General features: G+C 35.8%; 1 pseudogene; it reads right to left on the bottom strand.

The window, feature by feature from the left end:
* The window catches only part of LOC134378236 (B-cell scaffold protein with ankyrin repeats-like), a 109,845-nt pseudogene that overhangs the window by 79,923 nt on the left and 4,679 nt on the right, over positions 1 to 25,243 (bottom strand).

The raw sequence follows: 25,243 nt of genomic DNA, 5'->3' as shown, positions 1-25,243 counted from the left end.
ATTCTGATTCCCCCGGGGGGTTTCTTGACTTGTGTTTTCTCTTCAGAAGTCTATTCCCCCAGAACTAACAAGATGTCAACAGACTCTACACTCTAAATCTTCCTCCCAAGATTATGGAGCATAAAATCCCAGGGGAACTGGAGAAGCACAGTCAGGCCGAGAGCTAACTGGTTCAGCAGCAAAAAGCACAGATAACGATTGAGATCTTGCTTCTTACACCACTTGCTTTTTATAGGCGTCCACACTCAAATTCGATTTGTGAAATTCAGTTTGCAGTAGAATTGTGTGTGCATCCCTGCCACAGTGCGGAGGTTTAGCCTCATCACTTAACAGCTACGCCATTTAACTGTCACCTCGCTTCCATCATTCCTTTGCCTAAGTGTGAATTCATTTTTATCTCAAGTAACCCACGCAGCTGGAATTTCTCCCTTTGTGGAAGTATCTCAAGTAAATTTTCCCCAGAAAACCATACCAGTTTCAGTTTTGCTATATGTACAGTTGAATTTTAAAAAATACTGAATTAATATTCATTTCAATTACCCCTTCATATTTTAAATCCTAGCTATTAAAATACAAGCAAGATGACTTGGGGGTGTGTGTGTGGTGTTCAGTCTTGCATGATTGTGCAGAGAGAACAAAAGCACAAAAGTTAGGAGCAGCAGAAGTCCTAGATATCAAAAAGTGAGTTGTTTACAGCTAGACCACTTTCACATAGACCTGCTTTTAATTTTTTTTCACATTAAAGTGATTAAAGCATTTATCTTGAAAGTTACTATTAGGCACAACAAGTTGCAAAAAAAGAATGATTTAGGCATTTTACTCCTAAGGGCAGACTAAAATCAAAACATGCAGCATATAATTTTTGGTAGGATTTGCAAGATTTACATTTAGAAGTAATATAAGTTCTTTATTGCAATAAAGCATTTAGATTACTATTTGACGAGGGAAGGGTGATGGGGAAGGTTTTTCTTCCTCCCCAATTTTATATTTCTTTTTCAGTAGAATTACTGTGAGTTCAACATAATTTTCATCAAAAAGCATTCATCAGATTAATAACTACATATTGTAGACTCTTGGTTTCTTATTGTAAAAGCTTCAAGATTAACTATAGTTTCCAAAGTTTTAGTTTCTTTTGGATCAATTTTTCTTTACAAGATTTTTCATTTGATCAAATATTGGTCATATAAACATCAAACAATTTACGGTGTGAGTATATGAATCTATAGATTGGGTAAGAAAGCAAACTGAGATTTTCATTAAAATTCTATTACTGAATGACTGGCTAGAAGAACATTTTTTACTGAAAATTTGGAAGGAAATGACTTGATTGCCCAACAAAAAATTTATAAAGGAAATATTTACATAATAAATATCATGCATTCATTAAAAAAATAAAGACGATGTGGCAATATAGGAACTGCTTATTATATAATGACAAGTACAAACTCAGGATAAATCATGTATACATTAAAATTTCAGCAATATAAAAGTTGTATACATATTAAAGCATGGAAGAAATTTTTTAAAGTTGATACAAGTTGTTCTTTTCTGATATCAGACGTCATTGTTTTCTTCTAACCTACAACTTTATGTAATAATGATATATTGGTTTTTACAGTAAGAAAGTTTCTTCCACCTTACTAATAGGCTTCTCCTATGTATTCCTATATGGAATGCACACCGTTTGAATCCAGGCCAGGTGTACTGTGCTGTTAAGTATCATGCCATATTATAAGTGCCCTGCCATGCCATACCATACTGTACCATTAAACCAAATTATTTTGTGTAAATTGGAAAGGACTGTTTAGTCATAAGACTTAAAGAACCAGTGACCAAGATTTAAATCTGAAGTTATTTTTTGCTATTTAGCTTGGGAATTTGAAGGAAAATAATCTCAGGTCTCCAGTTAGGAGATGCTTGGACTATTCATTTATATGTAAGTTCCAAGTAAAGTCTCCATGTCTTCTTAACTTTAGGGCTGTATATATTCCTTGCTGTTTCATTTTAATTATTGTGGTTTCAGAACATGACTTTTTCCCCTACCACTTTGAAGCATGATTTTTAATAGCTGCATTATATTGCAAAGTCTGTATATTCAATAAAATAGTTAACCATTCCCTTACAGTTGGATTTTTTTTTATTGTTTCCATTTTTTCCACAATTATATATTGTTGGAGCTTAAAACTCTTTTACATGAATCACAGGCTGCACTGTTGTTTATTTTGTTGTGATATCTCCCTAAAATTTTAATTTTTGAGTATGAACACTTTTAAATCTATGTATACTTAGTCCTAATTTCCTTTAAATTCTACCATTAATTTTCAATTTTTATTATATTTATTTCATTGGCTTTATTCCTTTTTTTTTTTTTTTTTTGGTATTAGAATGTCTAGTTCCTTTGTTTTTCTTCTTTCTTGTTTAATAATGAAAGCTTTAAAGGGTGTGAAGTTGCCTCTGTTTATAGAGGCAGTTTGTAGGGCTGCTTTCTGAAGGGTTAATTGTGTTTTAATTTTATCTTTGCCTTAAAAGATTTTCAGAATTCCCTCGATTGTTTTTATTTTTTAGACTTCTGCTATTAATTCTTTGAATATTGCACTGAGATTAGAGAGTGGGTTGAATTGCTCATATATTCATTGAGAATTTTTTATCAGATATCGTATTATTAATTATGGATCTTAGAAAGTTTATATTCTATCAAGCTCATTTTATTTTTATATATCTTATTTTATTTTATAGTACATATTATATTTTATTATTTAATTTGTTTATTTTAAAATAAATTTTATTTTTAAAAATTTTACTTTTTAAAATTTCACAGATATTTTTGCCTCATATTTTTTGATTAATAAAATCATGAATGAAAAGGCATTGCTTTTCTTTTTCTTCTAGTTCCTAGATATTTTTATATTATTTGGGTATTGGATCCAGATTATTGCTATAAAATTATAATTTGTTACATTACATATTTTTTCTTTATTACCAATATTTTACATTCACATATTTTATAAATAAATTTACAATAATTATTTAAATTCATGTCTGTTTAACTGGATTCATTATTCACTACAATTTTTTAATACTATAACTTCTTTCTTAAGCTTTTTACCTTTGTTTAGTCTTATTAGGTTAGAATATATTTTGGGTAATACTTTCATGATGACATAGAATCTTGGATATCCTTAAAACTATTATATTTGTTTTCTTCTAACACAAACAAAATACCTGACTAAATTTAAACTTAAGTTGCAGTCTCTTCCTGCATAACTACTGTAGTCCCTTATCTCAAATTTTTGTTACAAAGATTCTTCAATTTTTAAAATGAATTTTAATTGTTTTATTAGAAAATCTAACTTAAAGTAAGTCCTCAATACTTTAGAACTGTTTCTTTGTTCTTATAATTAAAAAGGTTTGTTAGGGTGCTTTTAAATATGGGTAACTGTCCTCACTTTTTCCTGGAACACAGCAAGCCCATTCAGTCAGCATATTCAGTTCCCTACTCTCCTGTTCTCCGAAGCTTTGTTTACCTAGGTCAAGCTTTACTTGAGGGTCCCAGGAGGAGCAAAGTGTAACATTAACCCCCCACCTCTCACTTTCTACAGGGAGGAAAGGTCTGGTCTACTGTATACAGAAAGACCGGAGCTGGGGAGCGGAGCACATTTAAATGTTAATATTTGCGTAGTAGAGAGGTAGCTGGGGGCCAGTGGGGGAAGGTTGATTAAATATCTTCCTACCTTCATTTATGAGCAAAGGACTGCTTTCTTTCATAAGCAATAGGGCCAGACAATTGATTTATTTGTCTCAATCACCTTTTTTCAACCTTAGAATTAATTGGAGTTAGTCCCAGATTCTAGCAAGGTTGTTTTTCAGTCTTTGTTCTCACTGTTACTAAGAATTTCATCTTTTTTATGCTTTGCCTTCATTTCTGAGAAAGGCCGCACTGTGGGTTGTTAACACATGGCCATTTTAGGCAAGAACTCAGCTGTTACACAAAATGTTCCAGGTATAACTTTAACAACAACAAAAAAAAACTTTTGTGAGCAATATGACAAATGGAAATAAATGTAAGTTATACTGGAAAAAGGAACCGAGGCCATTATTCTTTTATGGAGTACAAATGACCACATTTTGACAATTTTCCTCTTTTTCTCTTTAATATAGCCAGTACTGGCAAAAACACCCTGATGAAAATACCGCAGAGATCAGCATTCTCTTTTCCCCACATAAGGCTAAATAATACCTTCCATGTTTCCCCAGCTCTCCTGCTTATACACAATTCTATTATTTAGCATCTATAGAACTGCTGCAGCACTGGACACTTAGACAACACATAACAGATATGTTCCCTCACTGTATCTTTCCCATGAGCCTGCACACCTCCCAAAAGACCAGCCAATAATGATTTTGTAGTCTGGAGTGAAAAATTGGTGGGCAGGGACTATATCACGGGTTTGCAAACTCATAAGCCTACAGGGGCCAGGCGATCAAATGACTGAGCAAAGACTTAGTGTCTGCTTATTAAATACATTTGAATAGTCTTCATTATCACAAACAAAAATGCTCTTTCATTTTTTTCTTGATAACATGACTTTTGATATACCTTTTATTTTCCCACTTTTGGTAGAATTATATGACTTTAGAGAAATGTGTTTCAACTATAAGAAAACATGGAAAACATAATAATAAATAATAGCAAAAGTCATTTGTAGTAAATGATACATTTATAAATCGGAGTGGTTGGAAATTTGAATTTTAACATGAAATATAGCCTTAAATGCTGGCAAAAAATTTAAATTATATTGTGCAGGTTATTTTGAAATATAACATATTTAGGGGCTAAACTTGACCAAAACGTGGCTTCTGAAACATATAGTTTCTTTTGGGAGGGTTTTTTATATGTTGATTTTTAGATTATTGCTGATTGCTATTTTCTGTTCTACATTTAGTCCATGTCTAAGGTAGGGTTTAGGCAATCAAGTTTTAGAAGCTCCATAAAAAGTTCTTATGTTCACCTAGAGTTAGGAGTGGCTGGTACCGCATCTGGTTAGAGTGGACGTGCTCCGCCTGCCCATCTACTCTCCCTGCTCAAAGAAAAGCGCTGCCCTCCAGCAGTGATAGCAACCACACATTCTTGATGAGGTTCATCATTTAATTGGATAGCAGAGGAGATCTGTGATTCACGATCACAGGGAAGCATTTCGTTAAGAATGCTTGAGCCTTATCAGTTGGTCATATCTGTAGGTAAAATGGTGTAGATAGATAAGGCCCCTATGCACAGTCCAAGAAAATGATATAATAGTCTGGGGAATGTAAGCAATCTTGACCGTGGACTACTAGATGGTTTTGTGAGGCAGGGAAAATTAGCCAGATATTTCCACGTCCTTAAAGGAGCCCTTACATTCCGCCAGCACTCTTTGACTTGATCATGTTCACCCAGCAGTCTGCTAATTGCCAAGTATATTTTACAGAAACTTCAGTGTTTGGCAGGGGCCAAATGAATGCAAGTATTTTATTCACTGGGAAGGAATGGGGGTAATAAATCAGCCCTCTGTGATCTTAGTTAACATAACTCAGCCTTCAAAACCCTGATCAACCTAAACCTACTGACAAAATTCAGTTCTCTGGCTTACAAGGTTGAGGAACAACCCCTTGACTGCTCTGTGAGACTCAATTTTGGGAAGGGGGTGGAGGTGTGGTGGCAGCGTATTCTCTGTGATTCTTTGGCATTTTCTAATTCAAAATGAACTTGGAAAAATTTATTTTAAGCCTTCAGCACTTTTACTTGTATTTTTTCAGGATGTGAAAATTGAGTTGAAGAAATCTGTTGAGTTTCCATGGAAATGGTGCCAATTAATTTTTTTTTTCCTGTTCTTCAGGAAAATTCTTTGACTTAGCAATAATGTAACTTCCTGGCAATCCCTTGGTAGTCTTGAACTTAGTGCCTCTGAAATGCCTACACTTACAGTGGGAAAATCACTGGCTGTCATAATCCCTTTTCCTTCCAGAATATAGTGGAAGAATTAAATAGTTTCTTTAACCTTATTTAGAGAACTTGTCTAGCCCCTTTAGAAAATCTTGACTCTGGCAAACATTTCATAAAAGGCCCTGCTCTTCTTTTCCAAAGAGATTATCATTGGTGAAGTATATACCAATTTTCCTATTATGCTATAAAATCTCAGGATATTTGAAGAGTATTCACTACTTCAGTAGTAAGCAGTTTTCATTGCCTAGTATGTTCCATTGACTGGATGATCATAATATCTAGGCAGTTTAGAGATATACGGATGGATGGAGTAAGCCCTTTTAGGTACTTAGGTAATTAATTCTTTTACTTGAAAATATTCCCAATGATTTATAATTATCTTTTTTTTTTTCCTCATGCTAGATGTTGATTTCTCTGCAGCTTGTAGACATTGGAGAAAGTTTTTTTTTTTAAAAAAAAAAACCATTCCGTAAGGTTTGATATTCCCTCAGTCCTTGCAAATAGAGCAATGTTCTGTTCCATTCGGGTAGGTTACTGATATCCAGGATTAAAGGAATCTAGGGAAACTGCTGTAAGAAGACTATCAAAAATGTCCTCAATATGTTAAATCCAGAAAGAAAAAAATTTCAAATAAAATATGATCAAAATTTTCAGTATCGTTATCCCCCCAAAATTTTAACAATCTAATGAAATTGACCTTTATGAAGCAAATTAGGTAACAAGATATAGATAGATGTCAATTCAATAAAATATTGTATGATCAGGTCCTTGTTTCCTTTCACCATTTTCCTCTCCCCGCTTTTGTTCTGGGCACCATTTGGTACTATTTTTCTGTACATATGGATACTTGAATCAGGCTCTTCCTCATCCTGCTCTCTGTGGGGCAGCAAGAAGGATGGTTGGTAAGACCAAGGTTTCCACAGATGTCTTTATTACACTTTATACTTGTCACCTTCCTTCATCTGCTGTGTGCCCCTTCACATTTTCCCCTTAACTCTAAGAGAATTTAATTAAAAATGTAATTGAATAATTTATAAGAAAAATGATTTAGGGAATTTTCTCCCAAATAACTCAAAGCATCTTCTCCCATTATTGTTTCCAAAGCTCTGTGAGGTATGTGGGAGAGTCCAGATAGGAATAATCTTATCTACCTTGTTTAATTCCCTAGTACGGTTCTGATCCTAACTGTACAATGATATTACATAGAGCTTTGCATTTATTTCTCAAGAGTGCTAAAGACACAGTGGGAGCATAATAGTAGACTTAAAAAAGATATACATGTCTCTTAAAAATATGAAATCACCAAAAATGGAAAATTGTCAAACAGAGTTATTGCATGTAAATTTCCAAGCAGGGAATCCAAGTGATTCATGGGAAAAATAGAAGTTCAGCATCATCATGTGTTGTATTCAAACAACATGTACTTGATTGGAAAAATGATCCAAGTATAACCTTGCTGCTGTGGGCAATGCTACTTGAAGTGATAGGTGAAGGTCATTCATTTAAGGGCACACCTTTGTTTTGAGGACAATTCATAGCATCCTAGGAGCAGGTCCATTGAGATTCTATGTTTAGTAGTTCAGGGGGAGTTAGAAGTTGGCACAATCATTACCTATTGATCTCCACAATGGCACAAAAGGAGACTGACTATGGGAGTCATTATGGGCTGCCATGAAATAATTTCCTGGTTTTATTTTAATGTCTCTCTTAGCAATTTATTGGTACCAATTTCAAGGTAATATTATTCTGGACCCAGGTTATTACAGAGGTGGGTCTCTATCTGCTCACTGATTATTACAGTCAGCTAATGGTGTCTGTATCTCTGCCACCTTTTACAATTTTCATTTTAAACCGTAAGTAAGGCCTTCTTATCAGGACAAAAAATCATAATAAATAACTTGCTCTAGTGTCTGTATTAAATAGGAGACAAGTATTTCACGGAAAACTGTAGGCAGAAAATATTCCTCCTGTGTAAGATGTTTTTGTGGTCATAGTTTTCAGATCTTTTCTGCATGACAAATAATTGTTCAAAAAATGTTGTGTCAAATACTGAAGGTTAGACAATAGTGGGAAAAGGGTACAATCTTTGATTGGCATTTAGCACAGAGCATAGACAACCTATGCTATTTCCCTCCTTTGGGGAATCAATCATCTGCCCCTCTCACCCAAGTTAAGTTCTACAGACTTCCCTCTACACAGAATTTGTCTTACTTGACCTTCCTGGAGCCCTCAAAACAACATCAACCACATCATCACAAATATTTTGACGAGGCCATTTCATGTCTTTGTTAATTAAAATAATCTTTTTGCATCAATTTTATTATATTATGGCAAAATTGTATTTGAGTTAGACACTAACTTAAGAGTAAAATTAATAAAGCACCCAATTATTTATTCCTGTCCTAAGAGGCTTTATTCAGTATTCATAAGTTTTCTTTAAGTCTTACTTAGAGAGTATTAGGTAGACTGAAGTTAGTGTCAGTACCTTTTTTCTTACGAGGACCATGGAACTTGTCAATGTCAGATTGCCTTCTGGCTGCCTTTTGTTGGAACACTGTAAATAATATAGAACATATTATTCAGTGAACATAAACGTTAAAAATAACAAACTGTAGATGTCTCCAGGAAGTTAGAATGCAATATATCTTTTTCCTTAGTAACAATTCCTGAATTGTATTATTTTTCAGTAGGAGGATTATTATATATACAATTTTCTCATTTGTGCAGCTTATCAGTCATTTCACAAAGCATTTTCGTGGGCAGAGTAGGACAGTGCTAATGGAATGCCTCATTAAACTATTTGAATCAAGATATGATTCCATTTTGATATCAGGTAGAGATTAAAGCTGCACTTTGTTAAAAGTGATAAATGTTAACATCACATGAAAAATTCCATTTGCACAGAAATTACTCATGCTGACTTTTTGGTGATAAGCAAGGGTAATGACTGTTTCTTCTTAAACAGATGAAAAGACTGTTGTATTTCACAGATGTGCTAATAAAAAAGACACTTTATTTTTGCATCACCTATCTAGACCTCAGACGTATTAAAGTAGCTTATTCAAATTACTTCATTATCTGAAAAGTGCTTTGCTCTCATTTATTATTTCTTACACAAAGTTCTGGGAGACAAGTCAGCATTACTCACCACATTTTGCAGATGAAAGATAAAATTTATTGCTTAGTACTTACATTTATTGAGCACCCACAAAGTTCTGTATAGCTTCTGGCATTTGTTAATGAAAAAGTCCAGACCTGTTACAACTTTACTTTAGAAAATGAACATCCCAGGGTTACATTTATTTTTATGGGCAGTTTGAATTAAGGGTTTGGGAACTGGAAGAAGCTTTGGAGATTTAGTCCAACCTCATGTGTTTATAGATGAGGGAGGTGGAAGTAACTAGCTTGTAAAAGGGCGAAGTAATTTTGCAAATTTTGATCCCAAAGCTGTTGGCTAGTAGAGATGTGACTTAGACCCTCAAGCCTAGAACTTCAATCTATTGCTTGGTTCTTTCCAGCACTGCTACCTCTTCCCTTCCATGACTATTTCCTTTTATAGGTAAAGAAGGAAACAGAGGGAGAGGATTAAAAGGAGCCTTAGAGCATTTCCAACATGGCTGTGTCTCTTGTTCACTTTAACAGCTCAACAGGATTTCCTGGGTAATTAAACTGAGGCACGTGGGAGTGAGAGTGCTCCAGCTGGGTGGTGGTGCTCAGACACTGACTGGAGGAAGCGTCCTGCAGTTATCTGAGATCACTGTCTTTGGTTATAACATGCTTTAAACCAATCTAATATCAAGATCATACCAGGGACATTTTTTGAGTTTAAAAAAGTGCCCCCAAATATATCAAAGCAACAATTATTTATTAAGCATATATACTTTGACAGATGCTGTCAAGAGAAAGGACACTCCTGTCTATTGTCCTCTCTCAAACAGAAGAGGCAAATACATTTTCAAAGTATAATGTGTTTGAGAAAAATGATACACAAAATAACATTTCTGGTTGAAAATCAGTTTTCTGCTTCAAGTTAGTATTTGCAAAACATGCTGAATATAACTAACTGGCAAGTTCTGGGTTAGTGGCTTATATTTTTCCTAAAATAAAATATACTGAGGGATACGTGGTGTGTGAATGTATTTTAGGATACTAGAAGAATTTTTAAAAGTGGTGTTTGTTTTTTTTTTCCATTGGCCAGTTCTAAAAGTCTTTAAAAAATGCAATGCTTTCGAAATTTTAATAACATGCAGAGCTTTTCTACTTTTTTGCCCATATTGTTAAGATATAAATGAGGATGTATAAGACTAAAAAGCTGTAATATGCTATCATTAATATGAGAAATGACCTGAGTCCAAAGATAAATTCAGACAATAAATTCTTCAAATAAAAATTACATTAATTGATAAGTTTAAAGAATTCTGCTGAGGTTTGAAGCTACAGAGTACTTGGAAATGGAATTATTTTTTCAGCATTTTATTTTGCATTACTTTGTTAAAAACCACTTTATAACCTATATTTTATTGGAATACTTTCTGTTGACAACAAATGCTCAGGCTATTTGAAATACAGTAAATACCAAATAAATGCTCTTTTTCAGTTACTAGATTAAGAATTTACACGTAGTGTATTTATTTATTATTGAGATTTCACCATGACTTATACTTGGAGCAGTCCAGGACGAGGGTGGAGGATTGGAATGGGAGAGTAGGATGCTATCCATGAGGCGATTATGAAAAGCCTGATAACAGAACTCTTTAAAAGCAGCATGTGCAGTAGTAGGTCACACCAAACAGGACAAAGGTCCTTTCTGTCTGTTTAGTTGCCTTGGAATTCCCAGCTAATTCATCTCCAGTTGCATCCATTCCTCCCTGTCCCCTTTCTCCCACCAAAAGATGCGCCTCACTTTGTTACAAAAGCCTAATTAGCAATTAGCATATCTCCAAGTCTCCATGCACATCTCCACGTCTTCTCTTCTCTATGCAAGTTGGGAGGTGTTTTTAAGTTTATAAGGTCACCTTGGGAAAGGACCTATTTTAACTTGTTTCCTGAAGAAAGAGTTAACCCATCACAATTATCACTGAAGCAAACACGCATATCAACGACACATACTTCATCGGCCTTAGAAAAGAATATAAAATTCTATATAAAATAAAAAATTCTAGAATTTGTCAATCTTCCTTTTTTACAGTTAATATTAACTGAAACATTTTAAATTGCTTCCACCAGTAAAACCTTTGTTCTAAAAAGTTTTACACACTTTATATTTACCATATTCAATCACTTCACACAAACTTTACAAGAGGTAAATATAAAATCTGTGCTAGAGTGAGAACTGAGTGTTGGGTTATGGGTCACTCAGATTTATATACAAAAGTACATATTTTTGTACAGCAAGATTTGTGATGAGTTAGATGAGTCTGTTTTAAACATATCGTAACTGGAAAAAATCTGTATACTAGAATGCTAACCAATTTGGCACAGCAGAAGGAGTCTAGTTTTGTCTTTATATTAACAGCATGCATTACATGGAAAAGGGCTTTCTCCTCCTGGACCTTTATTTTCTTGTCAATAAAGTTAGGGCTTAGACGCAATGATCTCTAACATCTCACTCAGCTATTACATTCTAAGATGTTACCAGTTCTTATTCCCAGGTCCAAAGGTGCCAGGATAAATTTTTAAGTGAGTATGAATTTAAGTAGAATGCTATTTTCTGAAGAAGAAATTATTTGTAATCTGGGGATTTTGACTAATATAAAAGCTAGAAGGTTAAATCACAGACTAACGTTAATTTTTTAAATAATATATTGATATGATCCTATCCCTATGTGTGTAAATTCTTGGAGGATATTATTTTCATCACATTTTACCCCATCAATGTTCAAAGAATGCTATCAAGGCACTTATGACATATGTCAACTTTGATGACTCTGCCCCAGTAAAATCTTATTTTTTCTCTTTCTACCAAAAATTAGAATTTGAGAAGAAAGAAACATGAATGCATTATTAGTTGTAGTCAATACCTTTAAACATAAAAATAAGTCCATAGAGAAAGAAAAATATTTTTAAAAAAATTTTTTTTTTTAATTTTTTTTTTAAATTTTATTTTGTCGATATACATTGTGGCTTATTATTGCTCCCCATCACCAAAACCTCCCTCCCTTCTCCCTCCCCCCCCCCCCACCCAACAATGTCCTTTCTGTTTGCTTGTCGTATCATCTTCAAGTAATTGTGGTTGTTAAATCTTCTTCCCCCCCTTGTTTTTTTTATTTTGTGTGTGTGTGTGTGTGTGTGTGTGTGTGAATTTATATATTAATTTTTAGCTCCCACCAATAGGAAAAATAATTTTTGAGGTATAAAATAACACCCCAAAATAGAAATCTCCCAAATAACACCCCTGTTTATTTTAAATATTGGTGGAATGACTTCTGCAAAATTTTCTCCAGAATAGGAATGACATTGAATGGAAAACATTAGCATAGTATTAAATACTCAAAATGTTAAGCAAAGCAGAGCTAGCAGAAGAGCAGAGGAGAAGGTGAAATATAATGATTAACTAGAACTATTTGTCTTACCAGGCTGCTTCTGTAAGAACATTCTTCATGTTAACCTGATTTGTGGCCTATTTCAAGCAAAGGGACTCTTCCAGAGCAGCCCTTCTTAGAAAATCTGATAAAGCTTATTTTGAATTATTTTTAAGTGGCTAAGGTGATAAAAAGTCTGTGCAATAGCCAATAGCATTCATGAAGGTATGAATTATAACCCACAAGCCCCTTGAGGTTTCATGCCCACTAGAATTGAACAATGAAATGTTATTTAGAGATATACACCTGTCACTGAGATCACTCTTGAAACTAGAGATTTGATATAAAATAAAATACACGGATCTGTATTGTGTTCTGAACTTTCAGAGAACGATACTATGTAGAGTGGAAACAGTATGTTTATTATTCATTCAACAACCTTTCAATAGGTTGCTAACTACATAGTTAAGTGCTGTGCTGGGTTCTGAGGACACAAAGGTACATAACGCATAGTCACAGTTGCCAGACTATCCTCTAATTTTGGTGTATTCATTTAAGTAAAGGTCAAATGTGTCATTATACCGCCTACTGATGAAAGAGGACAGAAATGAGAAATAGTCAGGAAGAGCAAGGGTCATAATTCAGTCCTTGTAACTGTATTCTGCCTACCTTGTTCCTCCAATATGCACCATATAAAAGCTAATCACAGAAAGGCAGAATGAGGTAAAAGAAACAGTGTACACAATCCCTTTGTCTAGCTGGTACATGCAGAGGACAGAATGTTCTAACCCTATAAGTAGTAATGCTGACTAATCTGAAGGTCAAATTAAGATGTGGCCTCTTTGCAAATTAACTAAGAAAGACTGAGCTCTCCAGTCACCTTAAAACCACCATTTCATTGTGCTAGCAATAGTTACAGGTTATTAATTTGAACAAATTTATCAGAATCAGGCCACCACAGTTGAACAGATGCATTCAAGGTAGTGCAGACACAATAAACAGTCACATCAGCCACATAACATGAAAGTCTTTCACCTGAAAGTAGTTTACTGAATGGCAGACACATGTGGCTGGGAGTGGTGGCATTATATTTTTAGGAAGAATCTGTAAATCGTCAGCTAGCACACATGAGGTCACTGACATGGTTACCAAAGCTTACTCTCGAGATTGGCAGAGATGGAAAGTTGGAAAGCACATAGCTGCATAAAAGAAAATGGCACAGAAATTTGAATCAATGGAGATTTCAATGAATACTTTAGTTTCTTAAGGAGAAAACATTAATTTTCTTTCCAATTTATAGCAGAAACTTTGTCTGATAGAAGTGCTCCCATAAAAATCCTCTCCCAAACCAGGAGATCTCACTATAAATTATTTTTTCTACTTATAAGGAACTGAATTTTTACTAAAGTAGAACACAAACTATTTTTATTTGCACATTTATTCTTCTTGTTGCAAATAAGAATATTTCTATTTTAGAAATGTCCAGGAAGTTGGGACATTCTGAGAGAGAACAGTTGCTTGGTGGAATTCTATGTAATTGTAGCTTGAGGCCATTGCAATGAGTTTATTGGCAAAACCTCTACTAATCAGTGGGTAGGCAGGTCTTCCTCCCTCTGGTTACCAGGCAGGCAGCATGTATTGAACATCTATTGCTTGCATAGCACTGGACTGGGGGTTAATCTCTTCCCATAAGACTTCTTTTGGGTTTATTACTCCACTTCTCTTTTTGCCCATTTGTATTCAGTGAAATGATGTAAGTGTAGATACTGAGTAGCATCCCAAGGAATTTTCCTTTCGTTTCAAAGAAAAGTGGTTTGGGTAGGAAGGAAGTCACTAGACGACTGTGGAAATTATGATGAGTTCACCTTTTGGTTCATGCTCAGTGATTACCAAAAAGTAACTTCTCCGGCCTTCTCTTTTGCCTTAACCCCCAACCCCCATGCCAGGAAATGTTGCTATCCTGAGAAGCAACAGTGGATCATGATTTGCATTTTGTTATATTTCACAGGGTGATAACACTCGACACTCTAAACAGTTTTCTCCTCTGAACTTCAGATGAACTATCTGGTTGTGCTCACTTTGAACAAATATTAAATACTAGTTCTGCTAATAAGTCTCAAACTATAGAAATGCAGATTGAAAATTCCAAAAGGACAGGCCTGTGCCCATTTGTTCTAGATAGTGTTCAATAGAGGTAGTTAATAAATACTTCGGGAAAGTCATGCAAGATGATGTATTACCATACAAAACCCATGTAAAAGGGAAGAAGCAAAAGGCATACTAAAGGGGAGAGGGCCACGGCAGGTCTGCCCTCCCGTCTGTGTCTGCAGAATACCAGCCATCACAGTGACTACCATTTCCTGCATACTACTCTGCACCGGCCACCGTACATATGTAGCTTTAGTTCTCATGTGAAAACCCTGTGAAGCAGTTATTACCATTTCTTTAAAAACAGAAAATAAAAAACAAAAACAAAGACAAATGAAGCAAGGTTATGCAACTTGCACAAACTATAACTGGCAAAGCCATAAGTCAAATTCAGTTGCATCCAGCTTTACAGTCTTCATGAATTTCACTACACCAGGCTGCCAGTCCCTTAGGGGATGCTCCTGTCAGTGTGCCAACACCAGGAAGCACCTTGTTTTTCTCTAACTGCTACTTATTTAGAGTTAAAAGGATGCACACATTAAAAGTCTTCAGGGAAAATATTGTGAATTCAGGAAATCTAAAGTGAGAAAAAAGAGTCTGTGGATAGCTGTTTGATAAAACTATGATTTTATCTTTAAATGATTGTTCTCTAAAGTATTCAAATGATTACTCTGACTTGAAAATAATCTAGGTCAGAGTTTCTCAACAGTGGCACCATGGACATTTTAGACTGGATAATTCCTTGTTTTTGGGGGCTAGCTTATGCACTGCGGGATGTTTAGCAGCATTCCTGGCTTCTACCTACTTGATGCTACTAGTACTGTCCTAGTTGTGACAATCAAAATGTATTCACACATTGCCAAATGTCTTCTGGGAGGCAAACCACCACCAGTTAAGAACTACTGCTGTAGGTCAATTAAACTTCTTAGTAGAGATGTATTTAACAGAGAGCTTAGGAGCACTATATCTTGAGGGGAAAAAGACCAGAATTCACACTGCTGTTCAGTGAAAGTCTAAGTGCTTGATAACATTTGTATTCATTTTCTTGCATAAAACAAACCCTTTACTGTCACTTCACACCACAGTTGATTACTGCCTCCTTCTCACTTCACTAATATAAAGGAATGAATCCTGGAAGATGGGACTGGAAAAGTTCGTCATTATTATGCCAACACTCTAACAGATGTTCTGCAACTCCCTTCTCAGGTTTTACTCAGTGTCTCTGTGAAGGAGCCAGGAGATCATGATGTTCTGCTGTGAGAAGGACAGAAAGAGTAAATCAAGACATGTGGGTCACACAAGCAGACGTGCTCCCCTTCAATGGACAGCATGAGCGCAAGGCAGAATGATCGCTCCTTTGCAGAGCTGCACCAGCACCCTATCAGAAGAAGGAACGAGGCAGAGGGTCACAGGAGAAAGACAGGAACACTAGGCTTACAGACAGAATGATAAATATGTCACTGTTCTAAGAACACTTATGATATATATCCATGTCCTGCAGCTAAATGGTTTGGACAAGGTCACTAGCCAGAGACAGGACCCCAGGCACTTGATCTAAGACCTACTTTACCTACTTTAATCCACTTGACCATATTTCATAATTAATTAGGACAGAAACCATTCTACCTTGTCACATTTGCAGTGATATGGGTTAATTTTCCTAAGAGTTTCTACAAGGTCCTTTTTTCTTTTTTCTTTTTGCATTTCAATTGCATTGTATGTGATCAATTTCAAGTACAAGTGAATTGCAAGTGGAAAATTTCTGACAGCAACTGAGCTGTACTTGACATTTTGGGGTCCCAGTATCTGCGTAGCTCTCAAAAAGGTCATATAAAACTTTGTTGCATTGCAAAATGCCAAGGGCAACTCAGTAGCAATTGAAAATTGAAAGGGAAATCATATTTTATCCCAAATCAGCCATGTAGATTCTGAAGAAGGCTCTCTGTTCTATTAATTGTGTGAGGAAGAAATGGAAAATTGTCCACTGATATTGAAAAAATTTCCCCAATAGGCATTCATCTCTTTGCATGATTTATGGATATAGTTTTACTACCAATCTATCTACACCATGCCAAGTGCTCATTTTCTTTCCTTGATTTGTCTTAAATCAAGAATTCTGTCACTAAAGAAGACTGTAAATCCATGTTAATTCCTCTGTATTCTTGAAACTTAGTGAACCCGATCTTTTTCAGTATTACAGGGAGAAAAAGGTAGAGAGAATATGATATCTGAAAATAGGCAAACTTCAATATCTTTTTAAGAAAAGTGAATTATTCTTGTTGTGGTTGTTAATTTAAGATTAGGTTTAGTACAACAGCAATGGAATAAAAAAATCAGAAACATAAATCTTAAAAAAAAATGAGCCAGCAAGGATTCGGTTCTGCATTTATAAGTAATATTTCTGTGTGGGGGATGATGACGATGGTGGAAATAGAGCTTCTCTCTCATATGTCATGTTTTATGAAAGCAGCGAAAATGACGAGCTATACGTGAACATCTTAGAGCTTTGTCCTATTCTATGTGGGCTCTTCCCTTCAATTATCAGTGCTTTGAACACAGGGTGGTTTAAAGCAGGGAAAGTTTAGTGACTGTAGATGGACATTCCTCCGGGCATCCTCCGAGTGTTTCCGAAGCCTTCTACTCTGGACACATTGGAGTGGGTCTCGTTATTTCTGTCATTCATTTATTTAGCTAACAGTCTTCCGGCGTTCATTATTTTTCACTAGAAATTCAGCACTGAGCTTGGCACCAGAGATACGATAATGGGCAAAAGTGGATGAGGCTGGTCTCTTCCTTCATGGATATTATGTGTCAGAAGGAAAACATAAATATTAGTAAATAATTCAGAAATAAACGTATTGGTGGAGGACATCTGTGGTGCCATGTGCACAAGCACAAAACCAGATTAATCTGCATCCAAATCCCACTTTTTCCTCCTCCTAGTTTTATCACCTCGAGCAAGACACTGAAACTCATTGAACGTCAGTTTCTTTTTCTCTAAAATGAGGCTATTACTGCCGACAGGATTATTACATAAATCTGAAATTATCATGAAAGTTACCGAATAATAATGGTTACAAGGAGTGGACAAAGCCAAGCTATCCCGCTAGAGGACAAGGTCTTCCTCCCCACCCACTCCAGCTCTATTATCTTCCTTAACTTCTGACTCCTCCAGAATCCGAGAAACACACCAACACTTTTTCTGTAATTTAACGTTAGTTTATCAAAGTCATCCTCTGTCCAGAACTGAACAAAGACAAAGTAGAATTGCTTTTAATTATAATGTATCGAATGCATACTACATACCAACTATTGTGCAGGTATTTGCTAATTCTATTTCATTTAAAGATTGTAACAACCTTGGAAGTAGATATTATTTTTATCCCTAATTTACAATGAGGAAATTGAATCTGAGATATATAAATTTACTTGTTTTGGTAACACTGGTTGAATCTGAGTACAGAGTTTTCTACAAAGCCAGCACGGTTTTCTTGTATCTCCCTGGTTTTCCTTTTCCTAGTCCCTTTCCTAGTACAGTGCTTTCTTGAGATTTTAAAATAGTACTTTGAAGTTCTGCATCCTGTATTCTTCTTCCATCCCCGATTCCACATCCTTCTCTTTTCGGTGTGTTAACACACCCTGGATGTTTCAACATTCTGCTGCCACTTCTGTGCTCTGGCAAGAACTGAGGACAATTAATGTTCTTTTAATTAAATGGATGGCTTTCTGGGAAATGGTGGCAATTCCACTTAACAGATATGCCTGAGCTAAGGAAAAAAAAAAAAAAAGAAAAAGAAGAAAGATGTGAGGAAAGACTTTTATCCTGTGAAATACAAATAACATCAAGGAAGAAGTAGCTGATGAGGCAATCTCTTCCTAATATGGGAACAGAATGATCTACAATCAATTGCCTAAAGGAAAGAGGCAGGCAAATATATCCCAGTGAAAGAGAAAAAGAAGAAAAAATGGAAGGGGATTTTACTACTGATTTAGGTTGTGGGGCAAATAACTACACCTGTTTTACTTAATTGCAAAAACAAATAAACATTATAATGCTGGTTCCTGTCTTTATGTAATACAAACATCATGAGAATAAATTAGAATTCATAAGTGAATTAGAAAGATGCCTTATAAATATTGAAGTGGGACTGGCTTGGTAGGTGAGTTAAATAACCTTTACAATTTCTTAGAAACTCAAGATTTCTAAGATTCCCTAAAATCCTATGAGTGCATATATGTATGGGACAAATTACACCATTGCGATGTACAGAATTTGCAAAATTAATACACAGACTATCATTGGCACTCAATAAATCTTTATGTAATTAATAAATAAATGAACAAGGAGGAAAACCATCCCAATTCACTTATTTAAAGATGAGGATTGGTTGAAAGTCTAAAGCAATCACAGCCCTAAATTCCTTCTCCAACACTGTGAAATGGGGAAATCATACACGATGGGAGGTTATTCATTACAGAAATTGAACTGAAGTTGTTCTGAACGTGGGCGATGAGGCACAGTGGGTGGCACTGAACTGAAAACAGGTAGAGCAAGGTAAATTGAACATTCTGAGTGAAGAAATGTCCCAGTCTTCTCCACACACTGTAATCTCACTGTGCTGGCAACTAGATATACGAGTGTAAGTGCAGACTAAAGTTAGTTAGATTTTATTCTAGAAAAATTGAAAAGTATAGGAGAACAGAGCTACATAAATTACTTTCTGGGGTCATTCCATGAAAAGGGTGCTTACCTCCCTATTACATACAATGCAGTAGACAAGCTAACAAGTAGAGGTTCTGTTCACATTTTTGGTGCTTCGTTCTTAAACATGAAAGCATAGCTGAGAATAGCCATATTCGATGGAAGTGTCAAGTAATATAGACAGAACAAACAAACAACAAATACAGAAAGAAGAGACAATGAGAGCAGAAGAAAAATAAAAATCAAAACAAATTTAAAAACCTAAATCAAAACAAAATTAAGCAAAAACAAAGTAACACAGATACTGCATTACACTTCTTTTCCACCTCCAAAAGAGAAGAGAATGCTATAAAAAGAACAAAGAACAAAAAAGAGATCTTGGAAAATAAGAATATGACTGACAACAGAAAAATGGCAAGATAAGTCCCCAAAAGTGGAACAATATAACATGGGCGTCAGTATTTGTGGTCCTGAGAATCTCCCTAAATTGGGATAACAGAATAATTTAATCGGGTTCCCTTTGCCTCCTGGCCAGTTGGAGGTGGTTCAGTAAACAAATTGTGTGTGGGGGGGTGGAGTTAGCATGCATGCGCATCACCGCCACCTTGGCTGGAGTTTACTGCCTTGGTTGGCCGCTGCACCAAGCTGCCATGCTTTCCAGCCTGTGGCTTCTGAGGACCTGTTTGCCGGTTACCTAGCTCATAGACCTGCGTGTGAGGGGTCTGCTGACCCAGCCTGGCATGGGAAGGGTTTGTGACCCAGTCTGGACAACGGGCTTGAGGGGTCTGTGAGCTCCAGACCCAGCTCTAGCTCTTCAGGAGTATAGAAGATAATTTACCTCTTCAAAAATTTCTAGAATGTAACTAAATTCTTGTATCAAGGTGTATCTATTTTCTCCCTTTTAAAAATATTTATTGGGATTTAGCAGCCTTGTCAAAGAGATAGAATATTCTAGAGATCACTGTGATAGAAAATCAGAGAATTTCTAATTAAAGCTTATTCCCTGCCTTCATAACCTTAATTGTTCCAATTTCCATTTTGTTATTGTAGACTTATGTAGAATTCTTGTAATTATGGAGGAAATATCAAACAGAATTTCTCCATATATGCCATGATTCTATGTTCCTTGGATGACTTATCAAAATTATCCTTCTTAATGGAGAATTAGAAGCCAGAACCCAAGCCATCATTCTTGTTTTCTTTATTCATTATGTTTGTAAAATTCAAGTCTCAACTGTGACTTGAAAAGATACTTTTAATCTTTGGAGTTTTAGAGCACTAATCACAACACCTTATACCCACTCCCCTCTGATACACAAAAGGACAAAAAAAATCCACAAACAAACAACAACAACAACACAACATTACCTTGAGCTATGTAAGGTGTGGTTTCCTCTTTCGAGGGATACTTGTGGGTCGGGGTGTCAGGGCAGGAGGTCTGTTTATAATGAAAGACCGACTTCCAGTTGTCTTCTTCATACTCATGTTGGCCAGTGTCATGTCATATTCGCTGTCATCGATCTCAGCAAAAGTGTGTGGATCTTCCTCTTTCTCCTGCTCCTTTTTGTCTTCTTTCTTCTCTTCTTCTCCTTTGAGTTCAGCTCCTGGTTCTTGTCTCACGCCAGGACCACACCAGTTCTTCTTTCCATGTGGCCTTCCGCCCTTTTGCCTGCTTATAAAATATTTATATTGTATTTACTCTTCTATTAAGTGCAATATTATTGCTTAGTCACTTGCTTGAGTTTCCCAAAGTGTCTTAATCAAATGCTATAAGAAATGATACGAGAAAAGCTCCTAATCTCCATAAAAATAATTTATATATTACCCCATAAATTTCCAAGTAAAAGTGAACTATGTAACTTACTAACACTTCCTCCTGCAGTTTATAATTGTTAATTTTGTTAACAAAAACACTTTCTTTAAAATATGAAATTCTTTAAAAACATATAAATATTTCCACATTATTTTGTGAATACATCCATATATAATGAATGACTTAATATCAGGAAATTGAGTTACAAATCTGTCTCACACTCCAAATTTTTTGAAAATTTGTGTGTTTCAAGCATAATACCCTTAGATTTTTTTCCTGTGAAGTCATTTTACCTTCCATATTGCTTGCACTGGATATTTAACCTAAAATTCAATTTCTCTGAAAATGATGGGGAATAGCCAACGACACTGTTACTTGGTTTCCGAGCAGTCAGTTTCTGGCTAAGACAAACTGATCTTCAAAAACGTAACTCATGATTCCTGCAAACCAACACGCACCTCATTCCTAGATAAAGGACACCAGAACTAGGACTTGTAACATGAAAGACAGCGTGGATAACCAATGGCTTAAGGATTAATTCATATGAAAAGCATAAAGTTACAAGTTTCAGAGTCTTTTATGGTTTTTATATTCAGTAAAATCTTCACATATTTTATACGAATGTGTTCAAATATTTTAGTAGCAGTTATTTAGAAGACAAAGATATGATATACTTTGGTGAATAAATAAATTGAAAAGAATTTCAATGGCTCTCCATCAGACCAATTAAGGGTTATTTGCTTTGTTTTTTTTTTCCTCTCCCTCTCTTCTTCTTTTTTTGTTTGTTAAATTTGTCCTTTGTTTGGTAAGAATCTGACTTCCCCCCCCCCACCAAATTATTGAGTTTACTTATGAAGATTTTAGTGGGAAATCTTAGAATCTAAGAGAAAAGACAAATAGTAGAGCAGAATAAAAAGTTATTATTCTAAAAAGATGCAGCAATGGTTTTGAGTAGACTTATGAGAGAGAACAGGATAATCTCCCAACAGTCTTCAATTTTATTATTTCTGTTAGTTTACCTTAAGAAGTACAGTATTAACTACTTATGTGACTAGCACTAACTTTAAAATCATCAAGAGTTGCCTTTTTCCCTGTGAATAATATGGTTTTGAGAATTTGACTTTGTGACTTCTGTTTCACTGACAGAATCACAGGTGAAACCAGATTAAGTTGTGGGAAGCACTTTTACAGTGTTCATTTTTAGCGGAATGTGTCACCTATCCTACTTTTATAAACCGATTTCCTGAGCTGTTAACTCTGTTTTCCCACCCACTTCTCTTCCCAACTATTTTTAAAGTTGAGCTTGCACTAGAAATAATACATTTTACTTTTTATTTTCCAAAGTATCTGATTGTACTTTGCATTTAAGAGTGGGATGTGAGCTTTCTTAATTCAGGTTATACATTAATAAGTAAAGATTAAAATAAAACACTCCCATAATTCCAACTTTTGAAATAATTGGGGCAAGAGTGTGTAAAAAAGAGAAGAATGCTACAAGCCCAGGAAATATGTTCACTGAAGTAAGTATCTGACACATTGCTATCGCAGGCTCTGTGGTCTGGGATCTGAGTCAAAGACAACACAGTGATAGTTACTTTGCAGGATCGTTGCGAAGATAAAAAGAGACAACGTGCCCTTTAGAAATTGAAAAGTGCCCTATTATAGAGTTACATATTATTAGATATTATTAGTTTCTCCAATGAATATATTCATAAATCCATCGTGAGGAATTTTATGCCTAGGGCATTGATGAGATGTCCTTTTTCATTTTTATTTTTTCCAGTAACTTGAGGGTAGATGGAAGCTAATCTTAAAGGACAATCCTGAAGTTATCACCAGGTAAAGTCAAAGACCCCATACAAAGTCTACAGTGAAAAATAAGTGGTAGCTTATAGCCTTGCTTTTAAAGACATTAATAAAAAAAAATTTATGAAAAAAATTAGCATTTTATTTTCTACTCACTTCCAATATCAGTCCTACGAAAGGATAAGATGAAATGTAGCACTGATTACAATATATGAAAATAAAGCTTTTAAATAAAAGGAGTGGGTTTTTGTTTTATTTTGCTTTTTATATTTCAGGAGATGTATTAGCCACCATTACATTTCTGGTGAACACTCTGGGTAGAGTAGTTTTAGATCTCCTAACCAAACATATCATATATAAAAATTTACATTAAGAAAAACATAATTTAATATTAGCTCCTTTACAAGACTTAACCTGCCATAAGAAACCTTGCCTTTGTAACAATTAAATAATACATGAAATTGTTCAAATCTGAAAAAATGAGAATGATATGCCAGAATTTTGTTACCAGTGTACTACTAACCTATGCCCCCCCAAATATGATTATACCCATTTCATTGGTATAGGAGTATCTCAAGGGTCTACAAGAGCATGACACATAGTAGGTAATCAATAAATACCTGCTGAAGGAGTGAATGAATCAGACGAGTGTCTAGTAGTTTGCAGTACTTTCCATTAAGCAGCACCTTCCATCTCTGAATATAGTGCATAACCTTAGTAAGCCTTATGCTGATAAACTTGAGCCTTCATAGATACAGGGCCTTCAAGGAAAAAATATTAAATTTCATTGCTTCAAGCTTCACTTTTGAAACAGTGTGTTTATGTACTTTATAGCCTTCTAGGACCCGACAGCTAAAATATAGTGACAAATGGGGTTTTGATAATGGGTGTTTTTTTTCATCTTTCTTACTAAATTTTCTTCATAAGAACATTTTATTATTTGAAAAGTAAATATTCAACAATGATCAATAAGTGGGTTATAATTAACAACTTTAAGAGTCAACCTAGAGCTGGAAGTGTTTCAGGCTGTTGAACAGGCTGGCAGACGAGCCCAGTGTGGAAGCTCTTCTTCCCACCCTGTGCAAGGCTGGAAGAGCACAGCCCCACCTTCCACACCCTAATTCCTGCATCTGGGAACAAATGCTACTGGCCGCGGTGACAGTTCCTCCACTTATGGCTGTGTGTAGAATACTGTTAGATTTGGGTCGCAATGCAGTGTGCGATAAATCCTTTACCACTTAATTCTCCTATAGTTACCAAGTAAGTGAAGTGCCCAAGGCCACTTGCAAATCATCTGTAAAATATTATCCTGTCCCTCTTGCCAGAAGACTGAGAGTATTTTTTGAAAGCAATGTTGTTTTCCACAGGATACCTGAGGTTCATTTTATGTGAAGAACTATAGACTCCTCCCAAGTTTTATTTCTTTATTTTCTTAAAGTTTTGTAATGAGACTTTTTTCCAGAAGAAAGACGGAGAGAGAGAATGAGAGGAGAGGAGAGAAAGAGAGAAAGAAAGAAAGAAAAGAAAAGGGGGTTGAAAGAGAGAGAGGAAAGAAAAGAAAGAAAGAAAAGGAAGGAAGGAAGGAAGGAAGGAAGGAAGGAAGGAAGGAAGGAAGGAAGGAAGGAAGGAAGGAAGGAAGGAAGGAAGGAAGGAAGGAAGGAAGGAAGGAAGGAAGGAGGAAGAGAAAGAAAGATCTAGCAGCAGGTATCTCTTGCCTCATCTCTCAGACCTTAGTTGTGAAAGAGCAGGAGGAAAGCGGCTCTTGGTTTCAAAAGCTGAGCTCTGCGTCGATTTGCCTCTGCACTCTACCTGTGTCAGCCGGTCAAGGGTGTTTTTTGTTTGTTTGTTTGTTTGTTTGTTTTGTTTTCAACCTTAAACTTACCGTGGAAGGTGAAGTGACGTTTTTCCAGCTGGCAGGCGGCAGCTACAGGTCGCGGTGGGACGAGGCGGGTCTGCTGCTCATGAGCGGCTCTGGTGACCCATTTTCTGGATCGGCTTCGGGATGAACACGCGCCAGTCACCGCATGGGTCCTCGGAGCTGCCACCGCCGGCCTCGGGAGGCTCCTGCTCGGCCTCCGCGTGCGGCTCACGCTCCTCCGCTGCCCCGGGGGCTGCGTTCACCTCGGCCCCAGCCGCGCTCTGCCTGGACGACTTTCCGCTTTCCTGCTGAAATGCTGGGTTCTGTGCGGCTGTTCATGATGAAGATTGTCTGACTTAGTTAAACACACCGTCTGCAGGCATTTCACATTTTGTACATTTGTAAGAAGTAGCAG

Source organism: Cynocephalus volans, chromosome 5 (assembly GCF_027409185.1).
Source record: "Cynocephalus volans isolate mCynVol1 chromosome 5, mCynVol1.pri, whole genome shotgun sequence".
Lineage (NCBI taxonomy): Eukaryota > Metazoa > Chordata > Mammalia > Dermoptera > Cynocephalidae > Cynocephalus > Cynocephalus volans.
This window is presented reverse-complemented; position numbering and strand designations above follow the sequence as displayed.